This window comes from Brassica napus, unplaced genomic scaffold, assembly GCF_020379485.1.
Source record: "Brassica napus cultivar Da-Ae unplaced genomic scaffold, Da-Ae ScsIHWf_119;HRSCAF=207, whole genome shotgun sequence".
NCBI lineage: Eukaryota > Viridiplantae > Streptophyta > Magnoliopsida > Brassicales > Brassicaceae > Brassica > Brassica napus.
The window spans coordinates 41,318-56,015 of NW_026014621.1; positions in this window are offsets into that span (position 1 = coordinate 41,318).

Genomic DNA, 14,698 nt, shown 5'->3' on the forward strand with positions numbered 1-14,698 from the left:
CCGGATTCGGCCCCTCAGGATATCCGGATTTTTTGGATCGGATCCGGATCTCGGATAAAAGTCACAGGCCTACGCACGGGTGTATTTTTGAAAAATATGATGCTATTTGTTTTTTTATGTTACTATTTAGGGTTGGACAAAAAACTCGAATTCGAAGAATCGAACCGATCACAATCCGAATAAGTAGTATCAAATATGAACTGAAAATGATTAAATATCCGAATTATTCAAAATTGGGTAAATTTTGGTATTTGAAGAACTGAAACCTCATCCGATCCGAACCGAAGTATTTTGGGTATCAAAAATAGATTTATATACGTATATATATTAATTATTTTTAGATTTAATATATATTAAAACATCCAGAATATATATGATACTTTTAAGTTCGTTTAAATACTTGAAAATATATACAAATAATCAAACATAAATATCAAAAATAGTTAAAATATACTCAAAACTCCAAAAATACTTAAATAATTATTAATTCTTTATCTAAATTATTAAACCAAACCAATTTAAATTGGTTATCCAAATCCGAACCGAATCCTCAATGATCTGAACCGAACACGAAATCCGAAACATACCCGAAAATGAATCCGAACGCCCACCCCTAACCACTATTATATATCTTACCCATAAATTTATATGTTATCATATAATTAATCGTATTTTATACGTACCATCAAATAAGTTTTTTTTATAATTAATAATATTTTATACATACCTTCATATAAATAATAACATATATTATATTTTTAAATTTCAATGTGAAATATAAAAACCATAATTTAAGTTAGTGTTTGAAATTGGGCTATTGTATTGTATTTTTCTTATATATATCGAAAATATTTTTATAATGGTTATTGGAAAATATGTTAGTAAAAATCAAAATTTCAATATATGTATATTTTTGAACTTTTGTTATAAATCAATTTTAAATTATTATTTTGATTTGAATATGTATATTAAGTAACATAAACCCATTATCTTTTTAATATAATGTAATAAACTTCTAATTTTTTTAATAGCATAAACCCTTTACTTTTTTTTCCTAACTTACTGCTATCAATGTTTTCAAATATCACTATTATCTATTTTTTAACTGTTATCTATGTTGTCAAACAAAAGTTTAAAGTACTTCTACTTTAATAAGATAAATTTTTTTTTCCTAACTTATTGCTATTCATGTTTCCAAAGAACAGATTATTTTTTTAACTGTTATCTATGTTGCCAAACAAAAGCTTAAAATACTTCTAGTTTGATAAGATATATTGCGCTTTTGTTGTGCAAAATTGTAATTAATGGCCAAGGTAACTAGCTGTTTGAGTAGAAATGTCATATGGCTTAAACCGTACCTGAGTAATCTCAACCCATAGCGGATTTAACTTTTATGGACCAGGCAGATCCTTCGGATGATGTAGAAATGTCATAATTCATATTGGTTCATATATATTCATGCCCCTCCCATATATCTAAGCTGTTTTGGGGACCGAGTCACTCACTATTAATCATGTTTAAAATATAATATATCAATTCTATGGTTTTAATGTCAATCCAGAATAAGTGTAACTTATAAAAAGTTTAATCATTGAATTTTTTTCTTCGTTTAAATGACATGTATTAGATTAAAAAAAAAATTTAACTTTCAGAAAAAAAAGATTATAGAAAGCTAGAGAACATTAACAAATATATTTTACAATATATTTTATCATTTGAATTATTTACTTATATTACATTTCCAAAAAAGCCAAAAATAATTTATAGGCATATACTAAATCAGTTGATATAGAACAAGAGTTTTTCTTAGGTTCATCCCTTAGGGTGAATCAACCAATATAATTTAGTTATTTAAGATTAATCATCTTTTAAAAATAAAACAAAATAATACAATTTGTCAAATTATATTGTAATTTCAAAATAAGTAAAAAAAGTAATAATTAATTAAAAAGGATTTTTTTAAATACTATTAACACCGTCAGCAAAACACTAAAACCTAAATCTTAAACCGTTGGGTAAAATCTAAACTTTTGGATAAATCCTTAACTCTAAATCATAAATATTAAACTGAAATCTTAAAAACACTAAATCCTAAATTCTTAATCGTAAACCTTGAATCCTTGGGTAAATCATGAATCCTTTACGGTTTATGATTTAGTGTTTTGCTGACACCGTTAACAATAGTAAAAAACTTTGTTTTGGTAATTGCTACTTATTTTTATTTATTTTAAAATCATAATATAATTTAACAAATTCTTATTATTATTATTTATTTTTAAATATGAATCTTAAATAATTAAATTATTTTGGTTGGTGAACCTGTAGGTTTTTTTACTTTTATAATTAAATCACTCTAGGAGATGAACCCAAGAAAAACTCATAGAATAAATGAAAGTTAAGGCGGTAAGAAAGTTGAACGATATCAAACGCCTTGTTTTTGTGTTGAATGATATCAATCAGACCTAGTTTTCTATGTTGGTAGGTTAAAGAGCTAAAGTGTGGACATTCATCACTTCTGAAGCAAATGAGTAACATGAATCACAAGTAATGATGTTGCTGCTGTTGGCAATAGAGAATACTAAAAGCTGACATTGAGACATTGGGTGCTAAGGTAATAAGAGAATCGTCTTTCTACATAACAATCTTGAAAATACATTTGTGAATCACAGACTTTTTATTTTTGGACAATGAATCACAGACACTCATGGCTTGTACAGTCTTGTCTTGTAACATTACAAGATTCTTAATAAGAAAATTGCTTTCTATTTATAGAATGTTTAATCATCCGTTTTTATCCAATTATAAAAATGAAAGGTGAAATCATATTCACGTGACTTTTCTAATATCTCCTCACATTAGATACCGACAACCTCGGCGAGTTCTATGTTAGATCGACCAAACCAAACCACAGCTTATGTTTCAGAAAGAAGAACAAAGAAACAGACGAGAAAAGGAGATGCCAAACAAGTAAAACAAAAAAAAACCGTCCATCTTTCTTTTCTTCTCGTACGTTTTAGTCAAAATGAGTTTGAGTAAGCTTCAACGCGTCATTGGAGCCGTCAAAGATCAGGCAAGAGTAGGTTTAGCCAAATTGGGAGGTTGAAGCAGTTCTTTAACGAAACTAGAAATAGCCATCGTCAAAGCAACAGCCAACACGACATGACGACAACCCATCAGATGAGAAATACGTACGTCAGAGAGATCATAAGCCTAACATCTTACTCACGCAACTGCGTAAGCGCTTGTGTGTTGATTCTTTTGAGACGTTTCAACCAAGACCAATAACTGGTTTGTTGCTCTCAAAACCTTGATTTTGATCCAGAGGTTGTTAACGCAAGGCGACCGAGCCTACGAGAAAGAGATCTTCTTCACGACCAGGCGTGGAACTAGGTTTTTTAACTTGTCTGACTTCAAAGACGCAAACCGGTCTGATTCGTGGGACTACTCTGCTTTTGTTAGGAAGTATGATGTGTGTCTGGATGAACGGCCTGATTTTCGGATGGAAAGGAGAGGGAAGCACGGTGGTGATAATGATGATTCTAGTGAGGAAGATAGATGATCTTCGAGAGACCAATACCAAAACTCGGTCGAGAGCTCTTCTGGTGAAGTCTAAACCGGTCACAAAGATGAAAATAGAGAAAATCTTTACCAGGGTTCAACTTTTGCAAAAGCTTCTTAATCGGTTCTTGGCTTGTCATCCAACATGTAATACCTTAATTAACTACTTTCAGTTAACTTGTCTTTTACTTGCAAGTCAAGGCTCTTTTACCCCCACTCTCAACTTTCTTGACTAACAAATTAGGTCTCTAAGGTTTTTACCCTAATTTCAACTTTCTAGGCTTACAACTTCAAGAGGTAATGCGAAGAACAACAGGGTGGTGATTGTGGCTCTGACCCTATAGTCAAAGAGAGTTTTTAGATATATTACATCATAACATAGATCATGGGAGTGTTGACAGATCGATTCCATCAAAGTCTATGAAATCTTCGGTAAAGTTTCTAAACAGTTTGATAAGTTAGATCCATTTTACGGGTGGTTATTAGTGTATATAGCCGGTTTAGGTTGGTTTAGTATAGAATCATACTGATGGTTAAGTCTCTTTTAGCTTAAACCATTGTATATAAATTGAACCCAATGTACATTTTACAGGATTAAAAAATCATATTGACATTAATCAATATGGTATCAGAGCCATCAACGGCTTCTCCTTCTTCGATTAAAGATTCTTGAGCTCCTTTCATGGTGTATCGTCTCTATTGATGTCGCTTAGCTTCCAGAATTTTCGAATCTAAGCTGATTTCTTCGATCTTCTCGCTTCCATCATCAATTTCACTTTCTGATTCGTCATTTTCCTCGTTTCCTTCCTCTGATTCTCTCTGATTCTTGGTGATATCTCGCTTCACACTTTTCTTGAGCTCCGTTCTCTTCTCCGATGGTGTATTCGCAATCGATTCCAGGATTTCAAGATCATTACGAGAATCCATACTTCCTTCATAGCCACGATCATGCTGGTTTGGTCCTCGTCTCCGATCGTCTTTCTTCCGGTACAGAGTTTCATTCATGGAGTCGCTCAGTTCGAATGGCTTTGAATGTGCGCAACAAGCTCGGATTTATTGACAGTATGATTCCTAAACTGCCTGAGACTCATCGTGATGATGGATCTTGGTTAAGATGCAATGATATGGTTGCAACTTGGCTAATGAACTCGATTTCTAAAAAAATTGTTCCAAGTTTGTTGTTTAAGTCCACTATTGAATCGATCTAGAAGATATTGCTAGCTCGTTTCAAGCAAGATGATGCTCCTAGGGTGTATGAGATTGAGCAACGCCTAGGTAGTATCCAACAAGGATCGATGGATGTAACAACATACTACACTGAGTTGATTAGGATATGGAAGGAGTATAAGAACTACGTGGAGATCCCACTCTGCACTTGTGGTAAATGCGAGTGTAATGCTGCTCAATCTTGGAGTCTCTGCAGAAACGTAGTCGAGTTACAAAGTTCCTAATAGGAATTAATGAGTCTTTTGAGTACATCCGGCGACAGATCTTGATGTTGAAACCTCTCCCGAATATTGAAGATGTGTTTAATCTCATTACTCAAGATGAGAGACAAAGAGTTGTGAAGCCATCTTCGAAGGTTGATAATGTGATCTTTCAGGCTTATGGACTATATGTTCCTTCTACTTTCATTGGATCTATTTGATAATCCGGTTCTTTCTGCTCAGTAGCACAACAACTATCATTAGAAGCAACACCATGTGTGTACCTATTGTGGCCAGTTTGGACATATTGCTCAAAAATGTTTCAAACTTCACGGCTACCCTCCAGGACACCGGCTTCATGATAGTTTTGTTTTGCAATAGGGCTCAGGTCAGGTGTCGACTACACAGAACAGTCATTACAGTAATCAATGTTCCATGCAGTCTCAGCCTCAACAGCCATATATGAAAAACAATACGATAGCTAATGTTGTCAGCTCCAATTCATGATCGGGTCTAGTTAACCTTGATCTTAGTATCATAAACGTGGATCAAGTTAATAATCTCATTCAAACTTCAATGTCAAGTTCATCCTTCTGCGTCTGTTATTCATGTTCATCGTGCTTCTATAACTGATGCTGGTTACATGTATCCTCAATCCTCAACTGGTATAATACATTGTCTTTCTACAAACTTAGGTTATGAACACCAAACTTTAACATTTCATCACCAATGCCTTTCCATGTTATACAACTTTCTTCCTAGTGGTTCTTGGATTCTTGACAATGGAGCCACTACCCATGTGTGTTATGACTTGACATGGTTTAGTGTTCTCTCTATAGTGGTTGGTGTAATAATCTCACTACCAAATGGCGTTAGGGAAATTATTAGTCATATAAGAACTATTCATCTATGTCATACGATTGTTTTACATAATGTGTTGCATGTTCCTTCATTTCAGTTTAATCTCATTAGCATAAATACTTTGATTAAAGACACAAAATGCTCTGCTCACTTTTATCCTGAATGTTGCTTGCTTGAGGAGTCTATTAAGGGCTTGATGATTGGTAGAGGAACTCTTACGTGCAATCTCAATATTCTTGATACAATCGTTGATCTTGCTACCATCAATCTTTGTGGAACCTTGCAAGGGGATGGACATCTTTGGCATCAACGCCTTGGACATCCATCATTGAACAAGTTACAACATATTCCTGGTATTTCATCTGTGTCAAAGTCTAGTTCTACTTCTATAGTTCAATGTATTGTTTGTCCATTAGCGAAACAAAAGAGGTTACCATATGTGTCTCATAATCATCTTTCGGACAACCCATTTGATATTGTTCATCTTGATATATGGAGTCCATTTTTAATAGAGTCAATTGAGGGTTATAAATATTTTTTAACAGTTGTTGATGATTGTACCCGTGTGACATGGATATATATATCTTTTACGAAATAAAAGTGATGTTTCAACAGTATTTCCATTGTTTCTTACTCATGTTAAAACTCAATATAACTCCTCTATTAAGTGTATCCGATTTGACAGCGCTCCTGAATTAGCATTTTCTCATCTCATTGAAGAACATAGCATAGTTCACCAATTTTCTTATGCTTATACTCCACAACATAATTTTGTTGTGGAACGCAAACATCAACATTTGATCAATGTTGCTAGAGCTCTTATGTATCAGTCAAATATCCATATCTCATATTGGTCTGATTGTGTATATGCTGATGTGTTTCTCATAAACATAACACCATTTTACTTCTAACGAACAAATCTCCCTATGAACTGCTCATAAACAAAGCTCCTGATTACTCTTTTCTTCGAACATTTGATTGTTTGTGATATGTGTCTACTCTTGATAAGGATATGAACAAATTTACTCCTCGTGTTGAATCTTGTGTTTTCATTGGTGTAAAAGGGTATAAAGTCTTGAGTATAAAAACTAATGTCATCTCGGTTACTCGAAATCTTATTTTTCATGAACATGTTTTCCCTTTTAAAGATTTACATAATTCGCATTCACCTGATGTCATGTTTCCTAGTACTATATTGCCTACATCTACAGATGTATCTCTTGATTCATTTAGTGAGGTTCATATTCATGCATCTTCTGCTCATGTTCATGTAGTTCATCACATGCATCGTCTTATAATGCCACCACAAATGAGACTGTTGCACGAACTACATGACATGCTCGCTTACTCTGTGCCCGGCCACAACGCACAGCCAAGGTTCCATGTTATCTCTCTGACTATCACTGTTCTTTTATTCATAAAACAGAACCTCTTACTTCCACTTATACTCCTTTATATCCCTTATCCTCTATTGATACTTGTTCCAACCGTCAACCTCTTTTTCAATCCTATATTTTATCATATTCCCTTGAAAGAGAACCTAAAACTTTCAAAGAGGCCATGACATCACCTCACTTTAGGAAAATGATGGCAGATGAGTTGTATGTAATGGAGGATAATGAGACCTTCACAGTTGTTTCCTTACCACCTAGAAAGAACGTTATGGGCTGTAAGTGGATTCACACGATTACATATCTTGCTGATGGTACGGTGGAACGTCCAAAGTCACGCCTCGTTTCTAAAGGTTTCACACAATAAGAAGAAGTTGATTTCACTGACACCTTCTCTCATGTTGCCAAGCTTGCTAGTGTTAAAATATTACTTGCTTTAGTTGTGATAAAAGGTTGGTCTCTTTCTCAGATGGACGTATCCAATGCGTTTTTTCACAGTGAGCTGGATGAAGAAATATACATGACACTTCCTCAAGGATACAATTCAGGTGTTATTCTTTATAATCATGTATGGCGCTTGCACAAGTCAAGTTATGGAGTCAAGCCTCCCGTCAGTGGTTCCATTGCTTGTCTGATGAGTAGATACAATTTGGTTTCTCGCAATCTCCTTTGGATAACACCCTCTTTGTGAAGAAGACTGGTTCAACCTTCACTGCAATCCTCATCTATGTCGATGATATAATGATTGTGAGTAATTGCAATGCAGAAGTTCTATCTCTCAAAGCAGCTCTGCATTCAAGCTTCAATATCAATGATTTGGGTGAATTGAGATTCTTCTTTGGCCTTGAAATAGCTCGCTCTGCTGCTGGCATCTCCGTATCTCAATGTCAGTATGCATTGAATCTTCTTGAAGATGCATGACTTCTTGCTTGTAAACCAAGTTTAGTGCCAATGGATCCGATTGTCAAGCTTCGTCGTGATTCTGGTACTCTACTTGATGATCCCAGCCCTTATCGTACACTCATTGGTCGTCTGCTTTATCTTACGATCAAACGTCCCGACATTACCTATGCAGTGCATGCTCGGAGCCAATTCATGCCAACACCAACGGATATTTATTTGCAAGCTGCTTATCGAGTGTTGAAGTATATTAAGAACAATCCAGGCCAGGGATTGTTCTATTCTGAAAAGTCTGAAGTGTGCCTCAATGCGTTTGCTGACTCTGATTGGGCTACTTGTCCAGACAATCGACGCTCGATTCCATGATATTGTGTTTACCTTGGGAACTCGCTGATTACCTGGAAGTCCAAGAAACAAGATGTGGTCAGTAGAAGCAGCACTAAGGCTGAATATATGAGCATGGCACAAGCGACTCACGAGCTTCTCTGGCTTCAACAACTTTTCACATGTCTTCATCTCAAAGTCTCCACTGGTGCAAAACTGTTTTGTGACAACAAATCAGCTATGTATATTGCTACAAACCCTGTCTTCCATGAGAGGACAAAACATGTGGAGATTGATTGTCATACAGTTAGAGATCAAGTGAAGAATGGATTCTTGAAGCTGATGCATGTTGCGAGTGCTAATTAACATGTTGATATACTGACGAAACCACTACATCTCAGACCTTTCAACTCTATCCTTCGTCGCATGTCAACTTCAAGTCCTTTTACTCCACAAGCATGATTCATTTCAAAGACTTGAGAGGGGGGGGGAGTGTATTAGTGTATATAGCCGGTTTAGGTTGGTTTATTAGAGAATTATACCAATGGTCAAGTCTCATTTAGCTTAAACCATTGTATATATGTTGAATCCAATGTACATTTTACATAATTAAGAAATCATATTCACATTAATCAATACTGGTGTAAGAAATTGGGAGTTTCAAGATCTTTAGAGTATCTAGAATTGGAGAAGGTCACAAGGAAGAAACTTGATCTCATGGATGGGTTTATAAGAGAAAAACCTGCTTTAGCTGCACAAACACAAAGGTCATCATCAAAAAAGTCTTACAAATCTAAGGAGGAAGAGGAGGAGGAGACAGAAACAGAGGAGATCAACGATAGTCGAGAAGATTTAAACTGAGACAAATAAAAAAATTCAAGAAGTGGTGACTAAACAAGATCAAGAAGGTGATTTGCTGGATGAAGCGGGTGAAACGGTAGGAACGGTTGCCGGTAATAGCTTGGCGTTAGCGTTGTTTGATAGAGCGGTTAAAACTGAAACTGCATCTGAACAACCGGGGTGGGAAGCGTTTGATGATGATTGGCGGATTGAGAGACGGTTGTGGTGAAATCGGCTACGAGATTGTCGGGACAAAAGAGTGAGCTTGGAGGAGGATTTGATCCTCTTTTGCTTGATTGAATGTATCAGCACGTTGCGGTTAAATCGTCTACGGCTTATGGAGGTAGTGGAAATGCGAATAGCATTGCATGTGGTTCTGTAGAAAGACCACCGGGTAAGAAAATTAAATAAAAATATTTAAATTATGTTTTAGGAGATAAAATTAGTTTTTATTTAAATTGAATTTCACTAAACATTATCCGGTTCCGATTTTTAATGTTTGAAGTCGTCTAAAAATCTCTTTTTTCTAACTAATGAAATTTATCAAGAAACTCAAATATAAGAATAATCAAAAATCTAATTATGGTTGAAATATGTAAACTACCAAAAATTATTCAAAATAACAGAAAATAGAAATTAGAAAATAGAAAAATCTCTAAACTACTCTAAACCTTAACATATGTAAGAAAGTTAATAGATTTAACTAATTTTAGATATTTTTATATTATGTTATACATGAATCCAAAATACCTATTTCGTTGGTTTTTCTATAACGGTTTTGATCAAATTTCAGTATTTTGGTTTGGGTTCAGTTTGGATTTTGGGTTTGGTTAAAAACGCCTAGACCTAACACTTACAATATATTTTCGGTTAAGTTTGGTTAATCCGAATTATAATCTGTTGTTGTTGCAATATGGTGATGTGGCCTTAATCTTAGCACTACCGGCGCCGACACCAACAGAGACAAAACCGAAGAATAAGTCCGTGGACCCGTTTACGGCGTCACTAGAGGTGGCTCCACCACCGTACATGCAAGTGCAAATGAACGATATGGAGAATAAACAGGGATTATTGATGGAAGAACAAATAATGGGATCAATACAACATAAATGAAAGAAAATGTCACATGAACTTCATGCAAACCCAACAACAACATTTTCAAGTCCAATACTCCATGGGACATTGCTCTTACACACCTCGCTACTGTAACATAAAATAAAAAGGCCATTGAAGATGAGGAGCTTTCTCTTGTCTGAGGTAAATTGTAACTCGTCAAGATATGCCAACAAGGTGTTAATGATATCGCCTAGCTTTTACTATATCCGAATCAGAATACAATCGACCCTTTACCTAGCTATATTAAAAGTTCGAGTGGTGAGTTTGTATCTATTAATTACCCTAATTTACTATAATATTTGAGCTATTTAGCCCTTTTTACTGTATATATATATATATATATATAGTTCATACTTCATATAGTAATTTAAGACTAAAATATATTACATGAATATCTGATCATTACATGCTACAATCCGAGGTCGTGGACAAGGATAAATTTTCAGAATGGGATATATATTTGAATTCAGTTTCAAAAATATAAATTAAACAACCACATTACCCATATAATAAAAAATTAAATTTTTTCTTATATGTTATATTTTGAATTTTTAAAACGACTATAAATTACTAAAAACGTTAAATGTCTCACACTAAACTTTTGTGATCAATGGTTTAACTTTTTATTTTGTAATAACAAAATACAATAAATCATATGAATATGAAGTTTCATTTACTAGACATTCATATTATATATAATATAGTTTAAAATTAAAGTATATAACATAGAAAAATACTTAAATATGATAATTTTGAAATTTGTCACTACAAGAAAACAGCGGCATACCGAGGAAAAAAATCGTCGGTATGTCGTCAGAATAATGTTATTCCAACGACATATCGACGAAACAAGTCCTCGGAAATAACTCTTTGGAAATTCATTTTCCTCGGAAATCCCTCGGAAATTTTCGACGGAATTCCGAGGAAATGAATTTCCGAGGAAACTCTGAGGACCACAAGTTCGTCGGAAGTTCCTCGGAATATACCGAGGGAGGACTTCCTCTGAATATTTTGATGGACTTTCCGATGGTCCAATCCTCGGAAGTCCCGACGAAATATTCCTCGGAAATTTCAGTGGAACGGAGCCCTCGGAAAATTCCGAGGAATGGTCCCTCGGTATATTCTGACGACAAATTCCGAGGAAATGGTCGTCGAAAATTTCCGAGGGTTCGTTTCCTCGGAATTGAAAAAAAAAATTTTTTTTTTTAAAAATTAAAATTTTGTAAATTTAAATTCGAAAATATAAAATTAAAATTAAAATTGAAAACATATTAGATAATATTCAAAGTTGTACAAATAAAAATAAAACATTCCGAGTTTTTGAAAAAAAAAAGAACTACGGGTCTTGAATGTTCGGGAACACCTCGTTCGGGTACATCCTCTTCATCATCTCCATCATTTGCTCGTTCAGCCTCTTCTGTGTCTCATAGCCCGCCTGTTGAGCAGCCATCTGGGTCTCCAACGCAGATATGCGATCATCCTTGTCCTTCAATTGAGCCGTAAGTACTTCTGGATCAACATAGGGCGGTGGTGCAGAAGAAGGAGCAGCCGACCGGGAGCGACGACCCAAACCGACCAAACGTCCCTTCTTCTTTGGAACCGACTGAAATTGAAAGTAGCCAAATTTAAATAATATAAAAAGATGATAAAATAAAAATCAAGAAATAAATGAATTGAACTTAAAAAAAAGAACTTACCGATTCAACGATTTTGTTGATTCGAACCCGGGACAAGTTGGTCGAAGCCGTCGAATCGTCATCATCGTTTGAAGCTGAGACACTTCGTCGTGCACCTGAGTTTGGACCAAGCTGACCACGTCCCTCACAAGAGCATCATCAATCTGGCCGGTCTTCTTGTTGGTATACGCCTTTTCATTAGGGCGAGATCATCAACCGGTTCGCCATCATTTTCTTCCGCCTTGAAAAAAACAGAAATTAAACAAACATTAGAAATTAGAAGAAATGCACAAAAAATAAAATTTCAAAACTTAAATAACTGAAGAAAAAGTGGCTGAACTTACCATGCGATCCCTCAGAGTGGCAATAGATTGAGCACCCAAGTTATGCTTGTAGACGCCCTTCCCTTTACGGTCGCTCCTGCGGTTGTTGGAGTTGGTGGAAGAAGTTTCTTTCGTCTCTTCCTTATCCCAATGCGCACACAACTCCTTCCAGACCGTGTCGTTCATCGACGTTGGGACCTTTTAATAAAACAAAAATAGTTTAATAAATAAAAAATTGTTTAATAAAATTAAAAACTACCTTGTTTATTTCCCACTTCTTCTTCCACTCATGGATCTGCTTCCATAGTTGTCCATAACTTTATGGACGAGTGGTGATAGATAGAGAGCGTATCATCGGAATTCCAGTTGAATTCTTGCTAAAAAAAAAACACAATTAGTAGAAAATTTATATTAAAGATTAAAAATAAGGTAAAAAATTAGAATACTTACCGCAAACTGACGAAACCACAGATGCGGCTTCTCGGTAGGGAAAGTCAGTGAAAGTCGGATGTCCCTTGTCGAGGGCCGAGTACATCATACGGTTGATCCATGCGCTGATCCCGTTCCCGGAACGGTTGAACCTAAAAAAAGAACAAATTATTAATAATGAATCAAATTTTAATGAAAAAAAATACGTTTAATTACCATGTTTGCCCCCGTCTATGTGGATACGGATGAGATAGGGAAGATGGTCACGACCAACTTCGCAACACTCATCACTCCCGGAGGACACGGAGGAGCAGGAGCGGGTGCAGCAGCGGGAGCAAGAGGAGCAGGAGCGGGATGGAGGGGAGATGTATGGTAGGAGCTGTGGGGCGAAGCGGAATCCTGAATATGGCTGGACGAACCCCGAGACTGACTTCCCGTACCACCACGACCACGACCACGACGCTGTCGAGGCCGGGTCTGATCATCATTAGACTTGTAAATTAAAAAAACATATTTAAAAAATAGTTTTTAATCACAAAATATATAGTTTAATAATTACAAAAATAGTTTTAATAATAAAAAATAGTTTAATAATTACAAAAATAGTTTAATAAATAAAAAATATTTTTAATAAATAAAATAGTTTAATAAATATAGAAATTTATATATATATATATTATTTTTTTTTTAAAACAAAAATCCCAAATAATAGTTTTAATCACAAAAAGAGTTTTATAGATATTAAAAATGTTTAATAAATATATAAATGATTTTATAATGCCAAAAAATAGAGTATATACAAAAACGTTTTCATATTATATATACATAATTATCAATTAGATTTTTTAAACCACAAAATTAATAAAAACTTAAAAAAATTCCAAATCAAGTGAAACCATAATCAAACTCTTTTTTACACAATCTTACCATTCACCCTAACAAAAATCTATAAATATCATTCCAAAATCATCAAATCTACTTAAAAACCATACAAATCTAACCTAAGAGAATGTGATAGGGTTCATACATGAGGATTAGGGTGTACTCGCCCGAAATCGCGAGGAGAAGAGAGAGAGCACCGGAAATCGCAAGGGAGAAGAGAGATCCCGACGGAATCGCAAGGGAGAGAGAGTGCGGCGGAGAGAAATGGGAAGAAGATCTGGCTCGACCTAATAAAATGAGGCGTCCGACGGAAAATATCCGTCGGAATTTCCTCGGAATGATTAAATATTTCCGTCGGAATTTCCTCGGAAATCATTTATTCAATTTTCGCGAAATATTTGGCGGCTTGGTTTACCGGGTTAAATGAAAATATTCCGAGGAAACAGGGTTTGGGGTTTCAAAACATCGATTTTTTTTGTCGTATTTCGTTTCTTATACATTGTATGCATAACCATGAGGATTCTTTGTATAGATGATCGTAAACCATGAAATAACGAAATTTCAAAAATAATTGTAAGTATTCCCTTTAACGTTTATTAAAGTGTATAAGTGTTTCTCTTATGTTGTGTGGTTTTCGTTCATGCAATCGTTAAAAGTGTTTGTTATTGGGTAAAACACCAAAGTTTGACTTCATAATCTGGTTAAGAACACTTAATGAAGGATTATATGTGTAATTCAATCCGCAAAACGTTTTTCAGTTAAAAAAACCCCTAGTTCCTCGGATTTCCTCGGAATATTCCGAGGAAATAATGAAATTTCCGAGGAACCCTTTATCTTCCTCGGAATTCCGTCGGAATATTCTGAGGAAATTCCGAGGAAAATACTCTATAATCAAATCCTTAATCGACAAGGTCTATTCCGAGGAAATTCCGAGGAAAACACCTTCTTTTCCCTCGGATTTTCCTCGGTAT